Source organism: Saccopteryx bilineata, chromosome 3 (assembly GCF_036850765.1).
Source record: "Saccopteryx bilineata isolate mSacBil1 chromosome 3, mSacBil1_pri_phased_curated, whole genome shotgun sequence".
Taxonomy (NCBI): Eukaryota; Metazoa; Chordata; class Mammalia; order Chiroptera; family Emballonuridae; genus Saccopteryx; species Saccopteryx bilineata.
Window position 1 is genome coordinate 86,212,745 of NC_089492.1, and position 22,657 is coordinate 86,235,401.

General features: G+C 44.8%; 1 protein-coding gene across 1 annotated transcript in view; it reads right to left on the bottom strand.

Annotated features, from left to right (window-relative positions):
- The window catches only part of RBKS (ribokinase), a 105,921-nt gene that overhangs the window by 349 nt on the left and 82,915 nt on the right, over window positions 1-22,657 (bottom strand). The gene's annotated exons all lie outside the window — the stretch shown is intronic.

A 22,657-nucleotide genomic window follows, 5' to 3' on the forward strand; every position in this document is an offset into this window, starting at 1 on the left:
GATATGACAAGAGAGTTTCCATATACCCCACACCCAGTTCTGCAAACATATTACTGTGGTGCATGTGTCACAACTAATGAAATAATAGTGATATATTATTAACTGAAATCCATACTTTGTTTGGATTTCACTAATTTTGCATAATGTTCTTTTTTCTGTTCTAAGATCTCATCCAGGATATCATATTACACTTAGAGTCACATCTCCTTCGACTCCTTTAGGCTGTGACAGTTTCTTACACAATCCTTGTTTTTGATGACCTTGAAAATTTTGAAAATTGGGGTATTTGGTAGAATGTACCTCAACTGGGATTTGTTTTTCTCATGGTGCTCTGTGGTTATGGTTTTTGGAAGGAAGAGCACAGACATGAAATATCATTCTCATCACATCATATTTAGGGTACGTACTATTAACATGATTTATCACTGATGATGTTATTCTTGATCACTTGGCTGAGGAGGTCTTTGCCAGGCTTTTCAATTGTAAGATATTTTCATCCCTCTTTTCATACTGTACTCTTTGGAGGCAAGTCACTAGGTGTGGTCCACACCTAAGGGGTACGGAGTTATGCTCTACCTTCCTAAGGGTGGAGTATCTCCATAAATTATTTGGAATTTTCTATGGGAGATTTGTCTCTTCTTCCTCATTTATTTATTCAACCACTTATTTATATCAGTATGAACTCATGGATATTTATTCTTTGGGCTATAATCCAGTATTACACCATTTATTTTGTTGCTCAAATTGTTTCAGCTTTGGCCATTGGGAGTTCTTTCAGTTAGCTCTGTGTTCCTTGGACATACCCCCATTATTCTGGTTTTTTGAGTGCTTTGTTATTTTTTATTTTATTTTTTTACATTGACAGAGAGAGACTCAGAGAGAGGGATAGATAGGGACAGACAGACAGGAATGGAGAGAGATGAGAAGCATCAATCATCAGTTTTAGTTTGCGACACCTTAGTTGTTCATTGATTGCTTTCTCCTATGTGCCTTGACCGTGGGGCTACAGCATACCAAGTAACCCCTTGCTCAAGCCAGCGACGTTGGGTCCAAGCTGGTGAGCTTTGCTCAAACCAGATGAGCCTGTGCTCAAGCTGACGACCTCAGGGTCTTGAACCTGGGTCCTTCGCATCCCAGTCTGATGCTCTATCCATTGTGCCACCACCTGGTCAGGCTGTTACTTTTTGACATAAGATACTTCAGGCTCATCTTGTATATTCTCTGTGTTAGCCCTAGAATTAGCCATTTTTCTATGAAAAATTCATGCAGGAAGTGGTGAGAGCCATTCAAATGTTATTTTCAAACTATATATAGGGTAATAAAAGATTTCTTTCCATTTTCCTTAAAGCTCCAAAGGTCCGAGTTGGTGAAGACGACATAGGGACCTTTAGAAATAGAAAAGTCTGTTGACTTCTGCATTCAGGCAGGGTAATACCTAGTTATCTGTTCATCTAACAAATGCATCTTATTTTATTTTTTTAGTGAAAGAGAGAGTGAGAGAGGCAGACAGACAGGAAGGGAGAGAGATGAGAAGCCTCAACTTGTAGTTACGGCACTTTAGTTGTTCATTGATTGCTTTTCATATGTTCCTTGTTGGGGGGGCATGGGGGACTTCAGCTGAGCCAGTGACCCCTTGCTCAAGCCAGCGACCTTGGGCTTCATGCCAGTGACCTTTGGGCTCAAGTCAGCAACTGTAGGATCATGTCGATCCTACGCTCAAGAGCAGGGGTCCCCAAACTACGGCCCGCGGGCCACATGTGGCTCCCCGAGGCCATTTATCCGGCCCCCGCCGCACTTCTGGAAGGGGCACCTCTTTCATTGGTGGTCAGTGAGAGGAGCATAGTTCCCATTGAAATACTGGTCAGTTTGTTGATTTAAATTTACTTGTTCTTTATTTTACATATTGTATTTGTTCCCGTTTTGTTTTTTTACTTTAAAATAAGATATGTGCAGTGTACGTAGGGATTCGTTCATAGTTTTTTTTTATAGTCCGGCACTCCAACGGTCTGAGGGACAGTGAACTGGCCCCCTGTGTAAAAAGTTTGGGGACCCCTGCTCAAGAGGATGAGCCTGCGCTCAAGCTGGATGAGCCCATTCTTAAGCTGGTGACCTTGGGGTTTCGAACCTGAGTCCTCAGTGTGCCAGGTTGACGCTGTATCCACTGCACTACCACTGGCCAGGCAACAAATGCATTTTAAATAAATGTGATTAATCAATTTTATTTGAAAAATCATTCTAGTATTCAACAACATTCAAGGTCATTCTCCAGTTTTTCCCAGTTTGCTGACTTTTTTTGGATGCAAAAGCTTTCATAACAAATCTTGAAACTCTATTTCAGCCTTATTAAAGGCCATGGCATGCAAGACTGTTTCAGTTACAGCTGACTTCTTTAATGAGCTATGTGCCCGGCACAGGAAAGGAGTAAAACCCACTGTGGATTAAATACTAAATAGTGTGTCAGAGTTTGGATTTTAAGAAAGGGTTTGAAGAAAGCCTCCCTAAAGAAGGGAGTCCTTATGGAATGAGATAGATTTATAGAGAGGAGGAAAGGCTCCAAGAACAAAGACCCCGGAGGAGGAAGGAACAGAGGAGCTCATGAGACAGGGAATGGCTTTAAGGACGACATTTCCCCTTGTTGACAGAGATAAAGCAATCAATATTAAATTTGCCAAGCAGTAATAGTAATGCAGGCATGGAGTCAATGCTCTCCTTCCTTCCATTAATGTTTCCTGAGTGCCTCAAACATGTCGGGCACTGTGCTGGGTGCCCTGTCATCCTTGAGTCTCTCCTGCAGGAAACAGCAGAGGAGGAGTCACAAGCGGCTCCTGTCTTCCCTCAGTTTACAGCATAGCAATGCGACAACAGAACAGTCCAGCCGGAGGAATCGTGAGCTGGGTGGAAAGTGTTATGAACCATGAAAAATGCCACCAGATATGAAAAGTTATGGCAAACTCTTTAAGATTCCATGTTTTAATTCCTCACATTATATACAAAATTAAATTCCAGGCCTGAGTGTAAGAAATATAACAGTAACATAATATGAAAATTTAGATGAATATGTGTATAATCAATCCCAAGCAAGGAAACCACAAGCATGTCAGTAAACCCAAATGCCATAATGAAAAAAAAACATTTTAATTTTTTAACTATTTTATTTTTTTTAAGTGAGAGGAGGGGAGATAGTGAGATAGACTCCTGCATGTGTCCCAACCAGGATCTACCCAACAGCCCTCATCTGGGGCTGATGCTCAAACTAACTGAGCTATTTTTAGCATCTGAGGCTGATGCACTTGGAACAACGGAGCTATCCTCAGCGCTGGGGCTGCAGGAGGAGAAGAGGGAGTGAAGAGAGGGGGGAAGCAGATGGTGACTTTTTGTGTGTGCCCTGACTGGGAATTGAACCTGGGATATCCATATGCCAGGCTGAATGCCAGGCTGACATTCTATCTACTCAGCCAACCAGCCAGGGCCATATTTTAATTTTTTAAAAAGATTTTATTTATTGATTTTACAGAGAGAGGAGGGGGTAGGATTGAGAAGTATCAACTCATAGTTGCTTCACTTTAGTTGTTTGCTGATTGCTTGTTGTATATACCTTGACCAGGCAAGCCCAGAGAGTTTTAAACTGGTGACCTCAGCATTCCAGGTTGACACTCTGTCCACTGCGCCACCACAGGTCAGGCTCTTGGTAGCAGTTTTTAAGTGTCCTGGGCTTACTCCTGATTTCCCTGTAAGTATATGTCTAATAATAATTGAGGCTTACTGAGGGCTAGGCTTATTTAAGTGTTGTGATTGGCAAATTGGAACCTACTTGTCCTTATATTGAGAACCCTAATTCTACCTTTCTTGTACAAGTATATGTTTCTCTTTCTTGTGGCAATGTGGGCTTTGAAGTCAGATTTGTATTTAAATCTTGGCTTTGCCACTTCGTAGCTTTGAGATGTTGGGAGAAATTGATGTAAACTCTTTGTGACTTAGCTTTCTTATAAATAAAATGAAACTATTAACATCTCCCTCATAGGGATTTTGTAAATCATTCTTTGCTCCTCAGTATTCCCACCCCAAATCAGTTCACAGAACTATTAGTACATGTTGCTACTGCACTTACCTTTCCACCCTACTGCCGTGGCCTCCCTTGCCTTTCTGCACACCCTCCCTACAGACTGGGCATGTTCATTCCACCACCGGTTCTCTCCTTGCCCTTCCCCACCCCACCCTGTTCTGCAGGCAGAGGCGGATTTAACAGCGCATGCCCTAGGCCTCGACTTCTGAAGGGTCCCACGAAACCCCAACTTTACACTTTTTTCTAATGTAAGGGGCCCAATATTTTCTTCTGTGCCTAGGGCCTCAACTGACCTTAATCCACCTCTGTCTGCAGGTCCCCCTTGTTTTGTGTGTAGCCTGAAAGCCATTGATTGTGCCAGTCTTTTTTTTTTTTTTTTACAGAGACAGAGTCAGAGAGAGGGATAGATAGGGACAGACAGACAGGAACAGAGAGATGAGAAGCATCAATCATTAGTTTTTTATTGCGACACTTTAGTTGTTCATTGATTGTTTTCTCATATGTGCCTTGACCACAGGCCTTCAGCAGACCGAGTAACCCCTTGCTTGAGCCAGCGACCTTGGGTCCAAGCTGGTGAGCTTTGCTCAAACCAGATGAGCCTGCGCTCAAGCTGGCGACCTTGGGGTCTCGAACCTGGGTCCTCCATATCCCAGTCTGATGCTCTATCCATTGTGCCACTGCCTGATCAGGCTGCGCCAGTCTTCTTAACCATCTCACTTGTCTGCAAAACCTCTTTCCTTCCTTTCTTTAAAAGGGCCCCATCCCTTTCTGTCTTCCTAGAGTTCCCCATGTTGCTACACCTACTCAAAGCACTTCAGTCACTTATGTGCTCACCCTAACAGTACCCATAAAAGAGATGCTTTCTATTTTCTGCTTGCCATTGTAGATAGTGGTATATAGATTAAATGTTAAGTCCACATCATGAAGGCGATCTGCTTGCAATTAGGTTGACCCATCCACAAAACAAAAAAAATTTACCTAAGGGATGGAATCTAAAAATAGATAAGTTGTTAAGGGTACTATTACAATTTATTAAGAATCCATGAGTCTATACTGATATTAAGTAAGTCAGTGAAAAATAAAATGGAGAAGGGAAAAACTCATCCTTAAAGTAGAATGTCATCAAGTAAATATAGAAGTTTGAAAACTACCACTTTGCAACTATCATAGTAATAACAAATTCTGGCAAGAATCACCAATGGATGCATTAAAACTGTTGGATAAAGGTGTGAAGGTGGAATATTTACAACTTACAAAGTACCCCATAGGTTACCTATTAATTACAAAGTGAAGAAGAGTAACTGTCCAATGGAGAAACCTGGTGGACATGACCTTGACCAAGTGATCAACATATCAGTAGTGGGAGGCACTGATACCACCTACTCAGGGCCTTGACAAGGACATAGGTTACTTGTGTGGTATTCCTGCCAATTATGTATAACCTTGTTTGGGTCATAAGAAAGCACCAAACAAGCTTAAATTGAGAAAAATTCTATAAAACAATGAATGAGTTTGTGCTTTTCAAAAAATATCAATATCAATCAAGAAAGACAAACAGTTTGAGGACCTGTTTCATATTAAAGGAGACTAAAGCAACAAGAATAAAATGCAATACATCATCTTGGGCTGGCTCCTGGACCAAAAAAATATGTAAAGAACATTATTGAGCTGTGCATATAAGATTATTTCAGTGTCAAGTTTCTTGAATTTAATAATTTTATTGTATTTTTGTTATGTCCTTTTTCTCAGGAGATATATCCTAAGGTAATAAGAGACACAGAGTTATGATGTCTGCAACTTACTCTCATATGGTTCATCATTAAAAAGTATATTTATGTATTTTGAGAAACAGCAATTAAATGTAGCAAAATGCTAATAGCTGGTGAAACTGTGAAGAATATATCGGAGTATTGCAACTTTCCTGTAATTTTTACATTAAAAACTTCAGCCCTGGCTAGTTGGCTCAGTGGTAGAACATCAGCCCAGTGTATGGAAGTCCTGGGTTCGATTCCTGGTCAAGGCACACAGGAGAAGTGACCATCTGCTTCTCCACCCTTTCCCCTCACCTCTCTCTCTCTCTCCTTCTCTCTCTCTCTCTCCTTCCCTCCCACAGCCATGGCTCGAATGGTTCAAGCAATCTGGTCCTGGGGGCTGAGGATGGCTCCGTGGCCTTGCCTCAGGCACTGAAATAGCTTGGTTGTCAAGCAACGGGACTAGTGGCCCCAGATGAGTAGAGCATCATCCTGTAGGGGGCTTGCTGGATGGATCCTGTTCAGGGCGCATGCGGGAGTCTGTCTCTCTGCCTTAAAAAATTTTATTAAAAGAAGTTTTTCATAAAATACATTTTACTAAAGAAGTTTTAAAAATCAACATCAGTCACTTTATGAATTTTCAGATTGGCCAGTTTCAGCGTCTGGATGATTTTCCTTCTTTTCTTTATTAAGTGGCATCTATGAGTTGGAGTGAGCTGAACTGCCATATCATTGAGGCAATTTCCTTTGCAGTCAGAAACTAGGCAGTGGCACCCACTCGAAAGTCAAGGAGACTGGGAGCAAGACTTTTCTGACTGTGACAGTGACTGCAGAAAAACAGAGGTCTGGGATATCAGTGGCAGTGTCGCTGTGAAGGCACCCAGTGCTCTATGCCATTAACACAACTGGTCGCTTTTGTCTTCAACCAAGAACCTTGATTGAGACAACTCTACGTGTGAAACTCTTTTTTTTTTTTTTTTTTTTCTTCATTTTTCCAAAGCTGGAAACGGGGAGGCAGTCAGACAGACTCCCGCATGCGCCCGACCAGGATCCACCCGGCATGCCCACCAGGGGGCGATGCTCTGCCCCTCTGGGGCGTCGCTCTGTTGTGTCAAGAGCCATTCTAGCGCCTGAGGCAGAGGCCACAGAGCCATCCCCAGTGCCCGGGCCATCTTTGCTCCAGTGGAACCTCGCTGCGGGAGGGGAAGAGAGAGACAGAGAGGAAGGAGAGGGGGAGGGGTGGAGAAGCAGATGGGCGCCTCTCCTGTGTGCCCTGGTCGGGAATCAAACCTGGGACTCCTGCACGCCAGGCCAACGCTCTACCACTGAGCCAACCAGCCAGGGCATGAAACTCTTTATTAGAGAAAAAAATATCCTTCCTATCCATAAAAACAAACAAACAAACAAACAAACAAAACTCTTATGAGAGGCCAGAAAACTTGTGTAGTTCATTTCCTGATGACACCCTAGTTATACAATCCTGAAAAGAAGCATATGCTTAATTAATGGCTGCCGATGGACCAGCTCTCAGTTGCCCAAGTCTCCACCTTCTCACTTTCACAGAAGTGAGAGGGTGGGCTGGGGGCAGTTGTTCCACAGTCTGTTCACAAAGAGGGCAGCAGTCAGTCCCGAGTCCAAAACCATAAAGAAGTGGGGGGGGGGGGGTCCTGGCTGATGGGTCATCAGCCCAAAGGCATGAAGACCAGTGACTTAAAAGTCACATTACCTCCCACAATGGGGAAGCTCTTTGAAAGTTAATCATGAGAGGGGCGGAAAAGTACTATGGACCCTTCACAGAAGGGTAAGGACAGGAGAGACCTTTAACGCATCAGCAGGTGGCAAAGCTGGGTACGTTTATGCACACACAACACTGGCCTCATTTCACCTTTATAATGACCCTCTGTGAAACTTGAGGAAACTGATTCTTAGAGATATCAAGTCACTTGCCCAGGGTTACACAGTGAGTCAGCAGCAGAGCTGCAGTCTGCATCCAGACCCGGCGGAGGCCACGCTCTGTTCACGGTTCACCGCACGGTCCACACGGCAGGCGGGCAGGGAGAGAGAGGAAGGACATCAAGCCAAGAAGAATCTCTCTCCCTTCTAATATCTCATATTTCTTTGCACTTCTCTTAGGACACTTAGGACATTGTACTATTTTGTGTACAGGCCTCCATACAGCTGAGGACACTGAAAATTCTTGGAGGGCAGAGACCACATCTCTGTCCCTCTGTCTCTCCCACTGTGTCACTCAGTGCTGTGAGTTGGTCTGACCTATCAGTCCTAGTTCCATTGTGTTCTTCCCTTGTTTTCCAAGGTGGCCAGATGACCCTCTCTGAACTACATGTGACTTTTTGTCAGTGAAAATGAAAGTTAGGTGACCACAGCCAGAGTTACTTGATATTCTCATTGTGTTGAATCTGTTTATACCACAGGGCTTCCAAGAGCCAATAAATTACTCTGCTGTTGATTCACATCTCAGTATAACTATTTTTATACACAGGTATAATTTCTTTTAATGGAAAGTGCTTTAAAAGTGGAAGTGTATTGTATCACTGATTTTCCTGCAAGTAAAGTACTTTCCGATCAATCATTCTTGGAATAATGGACTAGCTCTCATTGATACAACATGATGGTTTTAACCTTTTACTGAAAGTTATTTTTGTGCCAAAAGGGGTGATGGCATAATTCATCTTTCTTCAATAGAAATACCCATGTGGCTACTATTCATTGTCTCCTCACAATGATTTCCTCTTAAGGAAGAGGTGCTCTTACAGAACGGATGTGGCACTCTGAAATTTCTGCACCCCTGAGGGCCTTCACACCCCTTGGTTTGAGGAGTTCTGGTCTATGGTGCTGGTAGAGGCAGGTGGCACATCAGTGAAGTGAAAAGACAGCCAACGTGCCCCCTGGGATACGCCAGCCCTCCAGTGGGGTGGGGGTGGGGTGGAGGGGTTGCGGCCCTCTGCAAGGCTGGTGGGTAGGGATGACACTCATGAGAAGCTGGGAAGAGCACCCCAAGGGGAGAGCCTGAGAGGGGGCACCTCTGAGTACAGCGCCCACTCCTGGGGGGGGCGTTGGGAAGGGCAGCCTAGTCAGTGTCGCCCTGGGAAGGCCGGTTGCTCATTTCCCTTCTCCTCCCATTCAGACTGACCTCTCTGCTCCGCTCCCGTTCCCTCCCACTGCACCTTGCCTGCCTGGAGCCCTTGACTATGACCATGGGTCTGCTCCCTCGCTGACTTTACCGGCTCACAGCCCAGCCTCTGCTCTCTGACTGATACCCCTCGTGGAGCTGGCAGGAAACGCGGGAAGTGTGGGCAGTGAAGTGGCCGCAGGTGCTGACCTAGCAGAACATACCTGCGTGCTAACCCGAGACCGGGGTCCACATGGGCTGTTTTGTCGGAGAGGCTGCTCCGAGTCGGGCTCTCTGCCGGTGCCGTGCATGTTGGCACCTACCTCACTGCGCAGTACTCTGTGGAGGCAGGCGTACTTGGGGTTGCAGTGTGTGGTTATGCAAGGTGGCACTACACAAGGGCACCCAGGTGAGGGGTGACTGTGGGTCTGCAGGCAATGCTCAGCTCACCAAATGGGAGTGCTATCCAGGGGGGCACCTTTTTCTAATTTGCACAAAGTACCATAGAGACTGGCAGCAAGCCTGGGCGACCCCTAGGATTCAGGGAGGTTAAATGACTTTCCTGAGGTGAAAATAAAGGTGGTAAATAGTAGTCAGGAGTTGTACCAAGGACATCTGAGGGAATCCAGCACAGAGCAGGCGGAGAGGCTATTTTGGGAGCGAGACTGGGCTTTTGGCTTCTACTCAAACCATCCCATTTCCCCATGGGACGGGCTTCTGTTTTCTTTTTTTCTTTTTTAATCATTTTTAATTAAAAAAACATTTTTTTTTCATTTTAGAGAGGAGAGAGAGACAGAGAGGGAGAGAGAGAAGAGAGACAGAGAGAGACAAGGTGGGGTGGAGCTGGAAGCATCAACTCCCATATGTGCCTTGACCAGGCAAGCCCAGAGTTTTGAACTGGCGACCTCAGCATTTCCAGGTCGATGCTTTATCTACTGCGCCACCACAGGTCAGGCAGGCTTCTGTTTTCTATAGTGATGAAGGGATGAGTGGAGACCATGACTCTCTCATGGTGGCCCTCTGGATGGGGCCCTGTTTTCCTCTGTGCTTGGGCAGGAGTAGAGTATAGAATGTGAACTAGAGCTGCCCTGGGCAGGGGTGGGGGGAGGGTGGGGTGCTAAGGAAGCAAAGGTTTTGGGCAAGAATACAGATGAACAACCTGAGTCCAACCTGGTAAGGAAGAGAGGTCAGGAGGGGTCAACAGGTCAGAAGGAAATGGAGGGAGCTAAGGAAAGTGAGCACAAGCGTAGGAAGAGAGGTGAGTGCTGGCTGTGACCAGAACAAGGTATGAGCTTTGTTCCCACAGAACTGAAGCAGTGCCTTGTATGAACCGTTTCCTGGGAGTCCTCATGGGAGTGGGAGGCTGGGGCGGAAGCGAAGAGTCACTGGAGGTGAGGGCATCTTGGAACTATGAGAACTGGTGATGGTTCATCCTCATGGTATTCAAATCATCCAACGTGAAGGCAGAATTGGAATGGAGAGAAAAATGGTGAGGTACGTGCCAGATCTTAGATAAACAGAACGATCACAAAGGGAGGTCAGGGCTTTATAGCTGAGTTGCATGAGATCAAAGCAGGGTAGAAGAGGGATGGCTGGGAGTTTTGGGATCAGGAGCAGCTATCACCTGCAAGGGCTGTATGGGAGTTAAGGATGTAAAAGAGCTTGCTTTTGAGGAATCAGACAGCCAGTGCGCTTAGATGGAAGGTTTAGGAGGGAGAGAGGCCCAGAGCAGTAAGGGACTCTCCTGGGTCTGTGTGTCTCTCTGACATTCCTTCTCTGTCTCTATCACAGCTCCCTCTTCCTCCTCCCAGACAACTGCTATTACTCTTCCCATTCCCCATGATTTCCTGGCTGTCCCAGCTACTATGCAGTTATAGTTTAAATAACTATACATATACATAGCCAAGACTCTTCTCTACCTTCAGGTTCCTCTATCTCCCTGAGATTCTGCTCCTCCAGCCTCAAGTACTCGAACTCAGCATGTCTGAACTGAACTCATAACGACCTGAACATGGGCTGCTTCTTACCTTTTCAGTATGTGGCAGCTCCACGTTGAAAATCTGGGGGTCTTCTGAATATGTCTCTCCCACATACCTAATTAACCATCAGTTGCCAAGTTCAAATGTAAATATTTCTCAAATCTGTCCTCTCATCTCCATCCCTACTCCCACTGCCCTACTTCACACTCACGTCAGATCCAGAAGACAACATTGCCTTCCTAACCAGTCTCCCTGCCTCCAGTCTGGCCTCTTCCGATCCATTCTTGATAATGAATTTACCAATCCATTCCATGCCTAAAGCTCTCTAAAGGTTTCTCATTTGCTTAAGATAAATTTTAGCTCTTAGTATGGCCCATGTTCCCAGTTTTATCTCTTCTTCCTGTTCATGTATTGAATTTTGGGTATTCATTCATGGAGATATCTTGGCTTTGATTCTTCCCTAGGCTAACTTCTGAGACTCAACTTAGGGATTAACTTAGTCAACACGTATTTATTAACTGGCACACTATTGCAAGCAGTGTGTTTTCCCTGATCTCATGGACCCAGGTTAGGAACCCCTCCGATGCTTCTGGCCTTCTCCTTGGCCTTTGGTGAGAAGCACCCACTGTCAAGAAGGCCATGTAGGAGGGATGACCATGAGATAGACTTGTGATAGTCCTAGTTTGCCAAATCCCAGATAGAAAAATGGGTGAATTGGAAGACATGACGAATATTAAGTATGGTTCAGGGAAAAACCCATGTGATGAAAATCTCCAAGACAAGGACTTGTCAGGAGGTCAACAGATCTCAGACCATCTTGCAAGAATGATGTAATCAAGATGCTTCATTTATTAGGAATCTGTACCCACACTGATTCATCACCCACACTGCTGAGGGACCCTAACAGTTGAGCCCTTGCATTCCTCCCTGATGTCTTAACACATTCCATATACAAGTAGATACCGCTTTGCTTTCTTTTCAGAACCTCTCCCTGCACGGAGCTACCCAAAGCCTGCACAGTCGACCTGAATTCCTCAGCTGGGCTTGTGGTTTTAGAGGCCAGGGAAAAGGCAAATGGGATGAAGCATGACTAAATCCCAAGCTAATTTCTTCTTCATAAAGAAAGAATCTTGTAGGGGCTCAGGAGAAGCAGAGAGAACAGTGTCCCCGCCGATGTCCACCCCAGGCAGGCTGGCTGCACCAGTGCTGAGGTGGCTCGCCCTCAGGCTAGCTGGGTGGCAGGTCCTGCTTTGCTCTTGCTCCCAATTTCTCAGAATGGGGCTCCTCCTGTTTCCAGGAGGTTGAGGTGTAAGTGTGGCTGGCCTGGGAAAGTAAAAGTCATTTTTGTCCTTAAAGGGCTAGTCATGGACTGGCAGGAGACGTGGTGTCATGGCCCTTGGGGAAGCAGTCCAGAGGGAAAACAAACAAACCTGATTTTACATCCTGCCTTCTCTCCTTTTTGTTAGCTGAGTCATTTTCTAAGAATGATAAATTCATTATCTTTACACCTACAGTAAAGCCCCTCTGTACAGAGCTGGGAAAAATGTTTTTCTCAACTGGGACAATGCAGTAAATGGTTTGGAATCAGGCAGACCTGAGTTCAAGCCCTGATTTCACCACTCGGGCAAGTTAATCAACCTCTTTGTGACCTAAGAGGTAGGGCTATTGTAAATCTGAATTAGACAATGTATGTGAAAAGGCCTACACTGTGCCTGGCGCAGAATAGGTGCTCAGCAAAGGTGGGAAGACTAGATTATGTCATCTGGAGAACCTTTAATTTGCTGCTAATGTTTTTGAAAATGAAAGCCCATGACCTATGTCAGAAGGGGCAGACAAGGGTTCTAAGGAACAAAGAGGGTTAAGATTCTAGGGCATGATCTTCTGCATCCTAGGGCAAAGGGTTCATGCTGTGACTGGCCTTCCGTTCGTTCCCAGCTCAGAGTAGGAGGAGAGCAGGCAGGAACATACTCACAGCGAGGAAGAGGCAGAAGAGGCAGCAGCTAGTATCCTGTAACTTTTGATCACAAGGGAGGCAGGCTGCAGAATTCTAGCTGTGGCCATCCATATGTGCCAGGGTCCCTGAAATCTATTCCTCTGTGGGGGCAGTGGAGATACTTTACGAGACCTTTACAGGGTCGTGGGAAGGACATTAAAGAAATGTGAAGTGAAGAGTATGAAGCTCTGTCTAGTCAGCACAAGGCTGGGGAAGCCTGGTAACTCTCATGCTTTCACTTGGGGTGAAGGAACAGAAGGAGGACAGTGAGTGAGGCATCTGGGAGAGGTCTAGAGCGGGGGGTGGTGCTGGAGGACAGCACGGGAAGAGGGTGACTTGTGGCAGGGTAAGCTGTGCGCCTCCATCAAGGGGATTGCTTTGATGGAGGCCCCTGTTTTCCATCACAGCAAGCCAGCCAGCGTGCAGAGGGCTGCTGCCTAGACAGAGGAGGTGGCGGCGGAGTCTGCAGGGTGGCAGGCAGGCTGAGCAGATGGTGTGGGAACAATGTGATTTTGGAGGACATTTCTCTAGTTGTGCTGGAACCTGAAGTTGGTGCGTGTCCTGGTCAGTGACGGACACTGGGTCACCTGACTCACCTACTCTGCGTGACTGACGTCAGCACTCACTGAAATGTGAGCAGAGAGGGAAAGGCCTGCCTAGACCCTTCATCCCACCCGGGGCGTGCGTTCTCAGCTGGGGCAGGACCTCCCCACTGGGGTGAAACTCATTCTCGCAGAGCGGTCGGGGTAGTGGTGAAAAAAATCTTTGATACAATGATTTGTGGCTCTTCAAAGGGCCACAGTATAGATAGATAGATAGATAGATAGATAGATAGATAGACAGACAGACTATCTGTGGTATTATGGTTTCGTGGGAGAAGAGGGCAAATTAAGAAAAAAATCTTAAAAGGTCCTTGGCATGACTGGGTGGTGACTAATGAAAAAAGGGTTGAGAAACAGGGAAGTAGGGCCGCTTGTCCCAAAGAGCTGCCGGTGTCAGGGGCTTCTGGTGAGTTACGAAGCCCTAACCAGCAACCTCTCAACTGCAAGGCACACTGGGTATTGGTGGCTCCCCGCTCTGTTTCCACTGAGCCAGAAATTCCTACATCTCCCGGCTGGTTCCTGTCTTGTTTACCCCAGTCGGCAGTCTCCATGGCCACCAGTAAGCCGTGGGCAAACCCACGCCCTGGAGTGATCACTTTTACAAGAGATTAGAACTATGTGGTCTAGCTCATCTTCTTCCCAAGGCAGGAAGGTTCTCTCCCAGGCAGACAGCACCGAGTGGTCTGTCTGATAAACACACCACGAGATACAATGCTGCTTACACAAGACGAGGGCTCCATTTCACAACTCAAGTCTGAATATTTCTATCATCTCTTATCAGGGCATATTTACTTCATAAGGGTGAGATCACATCCTTCCCAACCTCAGCCTTCCAGCCTTCCCTAAATGGATCATTCAGGAACATCATGATGGACAGTTAGGATCTAGTTTTCTTATCATTATTGTGTAAGTGCTGCTGATTTCTATTCTAAATAAATATGTAGGAAACATGGAAAATCATTATGTCATAAATGTCAATGACTTTGACTTCTACTACTGGCCACCTTAATTTATTACATTTAAATTTCAATTATTAAGCAGAGATTGTCTCCTTTTAACATACTCTGATGATTAAAAGAAAGAGCAAATATTTTCTGCCTTACACTTCAAATGATCACGATTTCATATTAATTAAGTATGAAACTGCAGGCAGCAAAGTTTTGATGTGCTTTTTATTTGTCTTTTAAACAGGCACAGTGTTTTCCTTGGGTCAATAATTTATTAGCTGTTTGATTAAAAAACAGCTTTATTGAGATATAAATCACATACCATATAATCTGCCTTTTAAAGAATACAATTCTGTGTTCTTTAGCACATTCACAGAGTTGAGCAGCCATCACAGTCTAATTTTAGAAATTTTCCTCCCCTCTAAAAGAAACCTTGTACCTATTACCATTCATTCCTCATTCCTCCTTTCTACCCCCAGGCCTAGAAACCACTAATCTATCTTCTTTCTCTGTAGATTTGTTAAATAAGCACATGTTTTTGAGCAAAAACATTTTCATAGTCTAATTCTATAATTAACCAATAGCTTATTATTCCATAATTAACTAATAACATCATCATAATAAACCAATTAAATTCATACTTACTCTCTTGGTTTTAGCTGGCATTTTTGTGAAAAATGAAGTTGATATTGGCCTGGTGGAGACCATTCTGTTACTAAAACTGCATTGCCAATAAGTACTAAGGCAATAGCTGGAGCTTCCTTCCTGCCCAGATATGTTCACCGAGTACCCTATAAAATTTTTAAGTTACATTATAAATGCAGCCGGAGCTGGCTGTTGAAAAACTCCTATGGGGAGGTTGCTTGTAAAGGCAAACCTCTATGATGAAATCCACCCACATTCCTCTCAAGCACGGACACATTAACTGGTCTGGCTCATAAATCTCGACTTATAGAGAGTTGGTTTGCTGGAGGGATTTTCTTTCTTTTTAAAAATGTTTAAATTAAATTTATTGGGGTAACAATGGTTAATAAAATTACCTAGGTTCCAAGTGTACAATTCTATAATACATCATCTGTATATCACACGGTGTCTTCACACCGCAAGTCAAGTCTCCTTCTGTTACCATATATTTTCTTTCTGGTCCTCTTTGAAATGATTAATATGTGGCCACGGACACTTAGCTTCCTTCTTGAAGGTCATGATTCCCTTGCACAGGGCTGCAAGGGGTGGTTTCAGTTGCAGACTCACTGCTAGTGGGTGGCAAGTTCTGGGCACGAGAGCTTCAGTGCCCACGTGCCCATGTGTCCTTAATGCTCATCACAGAGCTTCCCACAGGAAACAGCACGTCTGCAAATGGATGTATTCTTCTAGCCCCTTGTGGCTACCAATCAGGCAACGGCTTTCCTATCTTAACACCAGATAAACTGGTGAGCCGAAGGGGCAGAATGTGAGGCACATCCACCAAGGCGATGAAGCAGTCACGTATGGACAGAAAGACAGACCTGGCTAGGGGAATGATGAACACAGGCCTGCTCCCAGCTCTGCCCTGACAGTGCCTGGACCATCAGAGTCCTGTCTGCAGAATGGCCCGACTCACTCTCTCACTGTGCTTTCTGCTCTATAGAGCATGTTTGTAGATGTGTTTCATTTTGAATCTCATTATAATCCTGAGAGGGGCAGGGTGGGTCTTTCATTTTCCAGATGAGAAACCAAGCATCAGAAGAACTTGCCCAAGGCTATGGCTAGGTGGCAGGATTGGGCCCCTCTGTTGAAGGCCAGTCTCCATTAAGGTGGCCCTCTGGAGAGGCCATACATATACTTTAACTTTGCCCACAAAGATTTTGAAACTTCTTTTTTGGTATACCTTTAAAATCTGTAGCACATCTTTGACTATCCTCAATGAAGGCAATATTTCATTTTGTAAGTTAGTGGTTCTCAAACGAGAGTGTGCTTCAGAATCTCCTGGAGGGCTTGTTAAAATGCAGATTGCTGGACCCTCACACCCCAAAGCTTCTGATCCTTACACCTGGGGTGGGGCCTGGGGTTTGTTTGTAATGTGTTCCCAGCCGCCGCCTCTGCTGCTGCTAGTTCAGGGCCACATTTTGAGAACCACAATCCTCAGGAATTTATTTCTGGAAAGAGAATCCTTTAAAACCAAGTCTAGTGATTAAGGTACGGGATCATGCTAGGGAATCCCATGATTAGCAAAAACAGCGGGCAGCTATAAAGCATACCAGCTCTAAAGGAAATTCAAATAGAGTCCCCCAGAAGGATCTGAGCAATGGCAGTTTGGACTAAATGTGAAGCTTCCCACCATGACTCCAACTTAAGAATTCTTCTCGTGAGTGTTTAGGAACATCTTGCACAGTGGTACATATGTGTGAGATGTTCATTATTTACCTTTTATCTTCCAATTTTAGAAAAAGAAAAGAAGCCACGGAGGTGACACCCATGTTAAAGAGAATCAGTGTTAAGGAAGAATTAGGAGCTGTTTACGGCAGCTGAGCCCATCAGACTGGTACGGCCGGGGCCCCTCTCTGCTGCCAATGTGATGGGCATGGCAGAGAGGGGAAAACTGGCACTCTTCCCACCCTGACTCTTCGGTTGAAATTAGAATGGCAAAGGTTAAAAGATCTAACTTTGGAGGCCAAAGATTAACCTGAGACATTTTATGGGGAAAAAAATCCTAGCAAAAAAGAGAAATGAACTACATTAGGTACTTAAGCTGGGAGTCAATCCTTCATGTCACAGCAGGGGAAGAAAGAGGCGGAGTACTGCCTAAATATTGGTTCTAATTTTATTTTCAAATCTACATTACATTAAACTCTCCTTGTACTCCTCTTTAATTTACAGCAACTGCTGACACAAATTGGTGTGCCTTCTCTTCTTTGACATCAGTATTTCTCTTGAATTATGCATTTCCATCTGGAATGAGGTTTATGGGGCTGAAGCTTTCTTTCATTTAGATGGATGAAAACAGAGAGGGATCAATGGGGGGTCAAGTACAAAATCAATGGAGGGGGTGATATATGTTCAGGGGCAGCATTTCACTTCCCAAAAAGAGTATAAGTGGTATTAAAAAATGACACTGGCCTGACCAGGCCGTGGCGCAGTGAATAGAGCATTGGAGTGGGATGCGGAGGACCCAGGTTTGAGACCTGAGGTCACCAGCTTGAGCGTGGGCTCATCTGGTTTGAGCAAAGCTCACCAGCTTGGACCCAAGGTTGCTGGCTTGAGCAAGGGGTTACTCGGTCTGCTGAAGGCCCGCGGTCAAGGCACATTTGAGAAAGCAATCAATGAACAACTAAGGTGTTGTAATGAAAAACTGATGATTGAAGCTTCTCATCTCTCTCTGTTCCTATCTGTCTGTCCCTATCTATCCCTGTCTCTGACTCTCTCTCTCTGTCCTTGTAAAAAACAAAACAAAACAAAACAAATGACACTGGCCTTCCAATTTTCAACATATCCAACTATTAGAAAACTAGAAAAACCCTACCAACCTTCACCTTGGAATTGCCAGATTCTTCATTCATTGGTACCCAAGTATTTAGTAACCATTTTTCAGGGTACAGATGATCATAATAACTGTATCACTTCAATTTGATCTAAAATTGAGTCAAAGGGAAAAATAATCACCAGCTTGCTACCATGTGTTTCGCCTATCCCGGCTCACAGGAGTGTGTAAGGTGGGGCGCTCTACCTCAGAGGTCAGCGCCATGGACTGATCGTGTTCCACAGTTGGTAACAAATGGCTCCTGGTGCAAGTCAGCCAATGTTCTATATTGATGAAGGTCATTTGCTGGATCCAGCAGGGGCCGGACCTCAGTATCTCAGGGCTCACTCTCAGCCTTTGGGTTTTGATGGGTTCTGGGCTGGCCAGTCACACCAGTATTGAAATGGGGCATTTTGATGAAGCTGTTCTGAGCAAGCACTCGCACCAAAGTGATCATGTAACGAATGCAGACACACTGTCTCCTATTATTAAATACCACACAGAACAGACCTCTCTTAACGCACCCCACCCCGTTTTCTACCCCACATGCCCCCCCCTCTGGGCTTTACCCGATAAGCAGTCCCCAGACACCTCTAGAAACTCTCCATTTTAAATCTTTACCCATCACCCACTCTATCTCAGGAGTAGGAACTGGCAATAAGAAAAGCTCCTTGCTTTGTACATTGCTTGATAGTTTAGAAAAGAGGAGAATTTTATGTTTCAGTTATAATAATGTAAAAAGTGTTCTTGAGTCAATAGGGCCACACGAGAGCAGTTGTCTCATAATGTTTTTTTTTGGCAGAAACTGGCTGTGCCCAGCAGCCATGTCATGATGCCACTTTTTCTCTGGCACAGCTCCAGTCTGACCGGTGGCTGGCCAGCCTGAAGAACATGTGAGGGTCTGTTGCCAACCTGGAATTCGTCCCTGCTCTGGCTGCCGGAGAGCAGGTGGCCAGGAGCCCGGCGGGATGCCCGAGCCCCCGCAGGGCCAGGGGCAGGGCTAACACTGCTCAGCGGGCTCCACGCCGGCCACAGACCTCCCCACCCTGCCTAGCCACAGGGAATGGCATGTGGAGACCTACCGCTGCTTAAAAACCCCATTCTGGCCAAAATGTCTGTGGTGATTAATTTATTCTATAATTTAAAGAATTCCATTATTAATGAAGAGAAGTAGAATCCTGAGTATGAGCTAAAACTGGAATAAAAAAGGCCCATTCTTCAGGCAATATTAATGGAAGCTTTGTGTATAAATAACTTTACATATTGGCGAATAAATGGCACTTAAAACTAAACTGTCTGTTAGTGATTCACTAGGTTCTAAAGACTGGCCTTGACTTCTGTGGTCAGCGGTCTTTTTCTTTTGTGACTCCACTATTCTAGACAGAAAACAGTTAATCCAGTATGAGTTAGTACCTCGCAAATGATTCCGCTAAAATATTTTCTGTTAAATGTTCATCTTCTAACAGCTGCTTTTTTTTTTAAATTTCAGTGAAAGGTACTTGAAATAAAATCATTGTTCTCTGTGAAAACTGCATGCTAAATAATACTGAACTACTAGATTATTAAAGAGCAAAGGCATTTGATAATGTTAACACCAACCACAGGTTCCACTTCTGCTGACTCACACAATTTTGAGTAATTAGTCATTGCACAATATTGTATTTATATCTTTTTGCTTGAGCTGTTAGGCCACAGAATCAGCAGGCAGTTGCTGTTATCGAAGGGTTCTCTGGGTTATTTATAATGTTTCTGCTTCCTTACGGTTGCTGCTTCACTCTTGGGTTTTGGGCCAGGTCTACACTGTAAAAATGAAGGAAGGAACTGAACGATTGTTCTGTGAATCTAGCTGCTGAAAGCTGGCGTGGATGGTTCACAATAAACCATGTATGCTGTGGCTGGAAGACCTGGTGTTTCTGTCTACACAACTCAGACTCATCACATACTAGCCCATGTGTCACTTCATAAGAGGGAGAGCATGCATTTATGTGAAGGTGGTGTTTGTCAGGAAGTAGGCTAGTGTCTGTGGCACAGGAGGCAGGGTGAGATATCTGAACCAGCGTTCTGCTGTAAAAGAGTTTCCTCCAAATATATTTACTTTAAGTGCAGGATAAATTTCTGCTCCAAATGCTTCTCTGTTGCCTAGAGCAGGGATTCCCTGAAGAGGCAGCCAGGAATGCCCAGTGGAAAGGCACATGGGAATCGCTTGAGCATCAGTTCACTTTATTTTTTATATAAATTACTTCTTTTGCCATCTGCAGACTCACTGATGATATGAAGTGTTTCCAGTGGGAGTAGGTCTTAGCTCTCAGGAGAGTCAGGGCTCAAAAATGCTGAGAACCACTGAGACTGGTAGAATGATCTATTCATTTTGATCATGAATTAAGCACCTTACTTAGTCTTACCTTTTTAAATAGGAAATGAACTACTGTAGTATCCTCTGAATTTTTTTTTTTTTTTTAGAGACAGAGAGTCAGAGAGAGGGATACATAGGGACAGACAGACAGGAACAGAGAGATGAGAAGCATCAATCATTAGTTTTTCGTTGCGACACCTTAGTTGTTCATTGATTGCTTTCTCATATGTGCCTTGACCGTGGGGCTACAGCAGACCAAGTAACCCCTTGCTCGAGCCAGCGACCTTGGGTCCAAACTGGTGAGCTTTTTGCTCAAACCAGATGAGCCCGCGCTCAAGCTGGAGACCTCGGGGTCTCGAACCTGGGTCCTCTGCATCCCAGTCCAACGCTCTATCTACTGCGCCACCGCTGAATTCTTCAGAGTTCTTCAACCCACTGCTCAACATGCCCATTGCCATCTCCCTGGTCCAGGCTCCATCTCTCACCAGATCAATGCGACTGTCTTTGAACAGTTCTCTCTGCCTCCAGTATTATAATCTCTAGTTTATCCTTTACACCACCACTATGTACTCCCTACTGTGGCAGACGGGAGCCCTCACAACCAGCCCTGTTGCGGCTCTTCCATTCTTCCTTGTATGCCAAGCTTTCCCCAGATAGAACAACCGGAAAAGGCACGGACATGACATGCTCTCTTGGCTCTGGGCTGTTTAATGAACTGCTGTCTGTGCCTGGGTGGCCCTTCACCAAACTGACTCACTCCTCAGCTCCCCTTCCTTTGCCCTCTCAAAGCAGGTTTTCGGGCTCCTCAGGTCGGGGTGGCGGGGTGGGGGCTCACCTGCACTCCCACAGCGCCTCAGGTGCATCCCCACCACGGCACTCCTGAGTGGGCTACCCACTCTTCTAGAGGGAAGCTCTGTGGCCAGGGTCTGTCTGTTACACCTGGGCATGCCTGCTGCTTGGCGCGCAGACTATTCAAAGAGTGTGCTGAATAAATGAGTTCCCAGTGGGGTGCTCCTCACCCTACTATGCCATAGCTTCCCACAGAGGTCTTTTCCATCTCTGAAAGGACTACTTTCAGGTCTAGAGGCCACTTTTATTTCATTACCCATGGAACTACCAGGATGCCCCACAAATTGGGATCCTGACCATGAACCAACCCTATTTAGTTTTCTCTCTCTAGCAGAATATCCAGCAGAGTAGACACATCATTTGAGAAGTCAACAGGTAAACAAAGAAGCCCCTCTAAGTCCTGGCATCTGAGGCTATAACTTGGGAACATCCCCACCTCGGTCCACCTGGGGAACTTGCTCTACTCTTCAGAGCTCTCCAGTTCTCTTTATGGCTTGAGGAAAGAGAGAAGAGAATGCCAACCCAATTAACAACAACAACAACAAAAAAGAGATGAAGAATAGAAAAGAGAAGGTATAACATATACCTGGCAGGGGTTCCAGAAGCAAAGGATCAAGAGAATAAGAGAGAACCCTGGCCTGATAGCTCAGTTGGTTAGAACCTCACCCCGATATGCAAAGGTCATCGGTTCGATCCCTGGTCAGTGATTGATTTGTTCCTGTATGTCTCTCTCCCTTCCTCTCTTTCTAAAAATCAATCTATAAATAATTTTTTTAAAAAGGAAAAGAAAAGGGAGAGGCAATAATAAATTGGTTAAGGTTTTTCAGAGTTGGTGAGATTCAGAAAGAACAAAGAGTCATGAGCAGTATAAATAAGAATAAATTCAGATCTGGACTCCTAGTAGTAAAACTGCAGAATGGCAACAACCAAGAGAAATTCTTACAAATTAATACTATTGTTCTGTTCAAATGTCCTAAAATCTGGATTCTGATATAGGCTGAATGTTCACAGCACTAAGCACCTTAGGCAAAAAAGTCATATTGTGTTTGTAATGTTTTATTTCTTAAAAACTACCCAGAGCAAAAATAGCAAAATGTTAAGAATTAACAAAGCTGGGTGGTAGATACATGGGTATTCATGATAATTATACTTTTTAGTATAATTAAAATATTTCAGCCTGACCTGTGGTGGTGCAGTGGATAAAGCGTCAACCTGGAACACTGAAGTTGCTGGTTCAATTGATGCTTTCCTGCTCTTCCCTTCTCTCTCTCTCTCTCTCTCTCCCTCCTCTCTAAAATGAGTAAATAAATAATAATTTTTAAAAACATTCATAATTTATAAAGGAAGGAAGGGAGGGAGGAAGGAAGGAAGGCAGGAAGACAGTTTGATTGGCTTTGGGACTATGGAGGAAAGTAGTAATTGTAAGTATTTGATGCAAATTACTTACAAAGTAATCTAACTGTTAGATTCCCACATGCTGAAACTAAAAGTTAA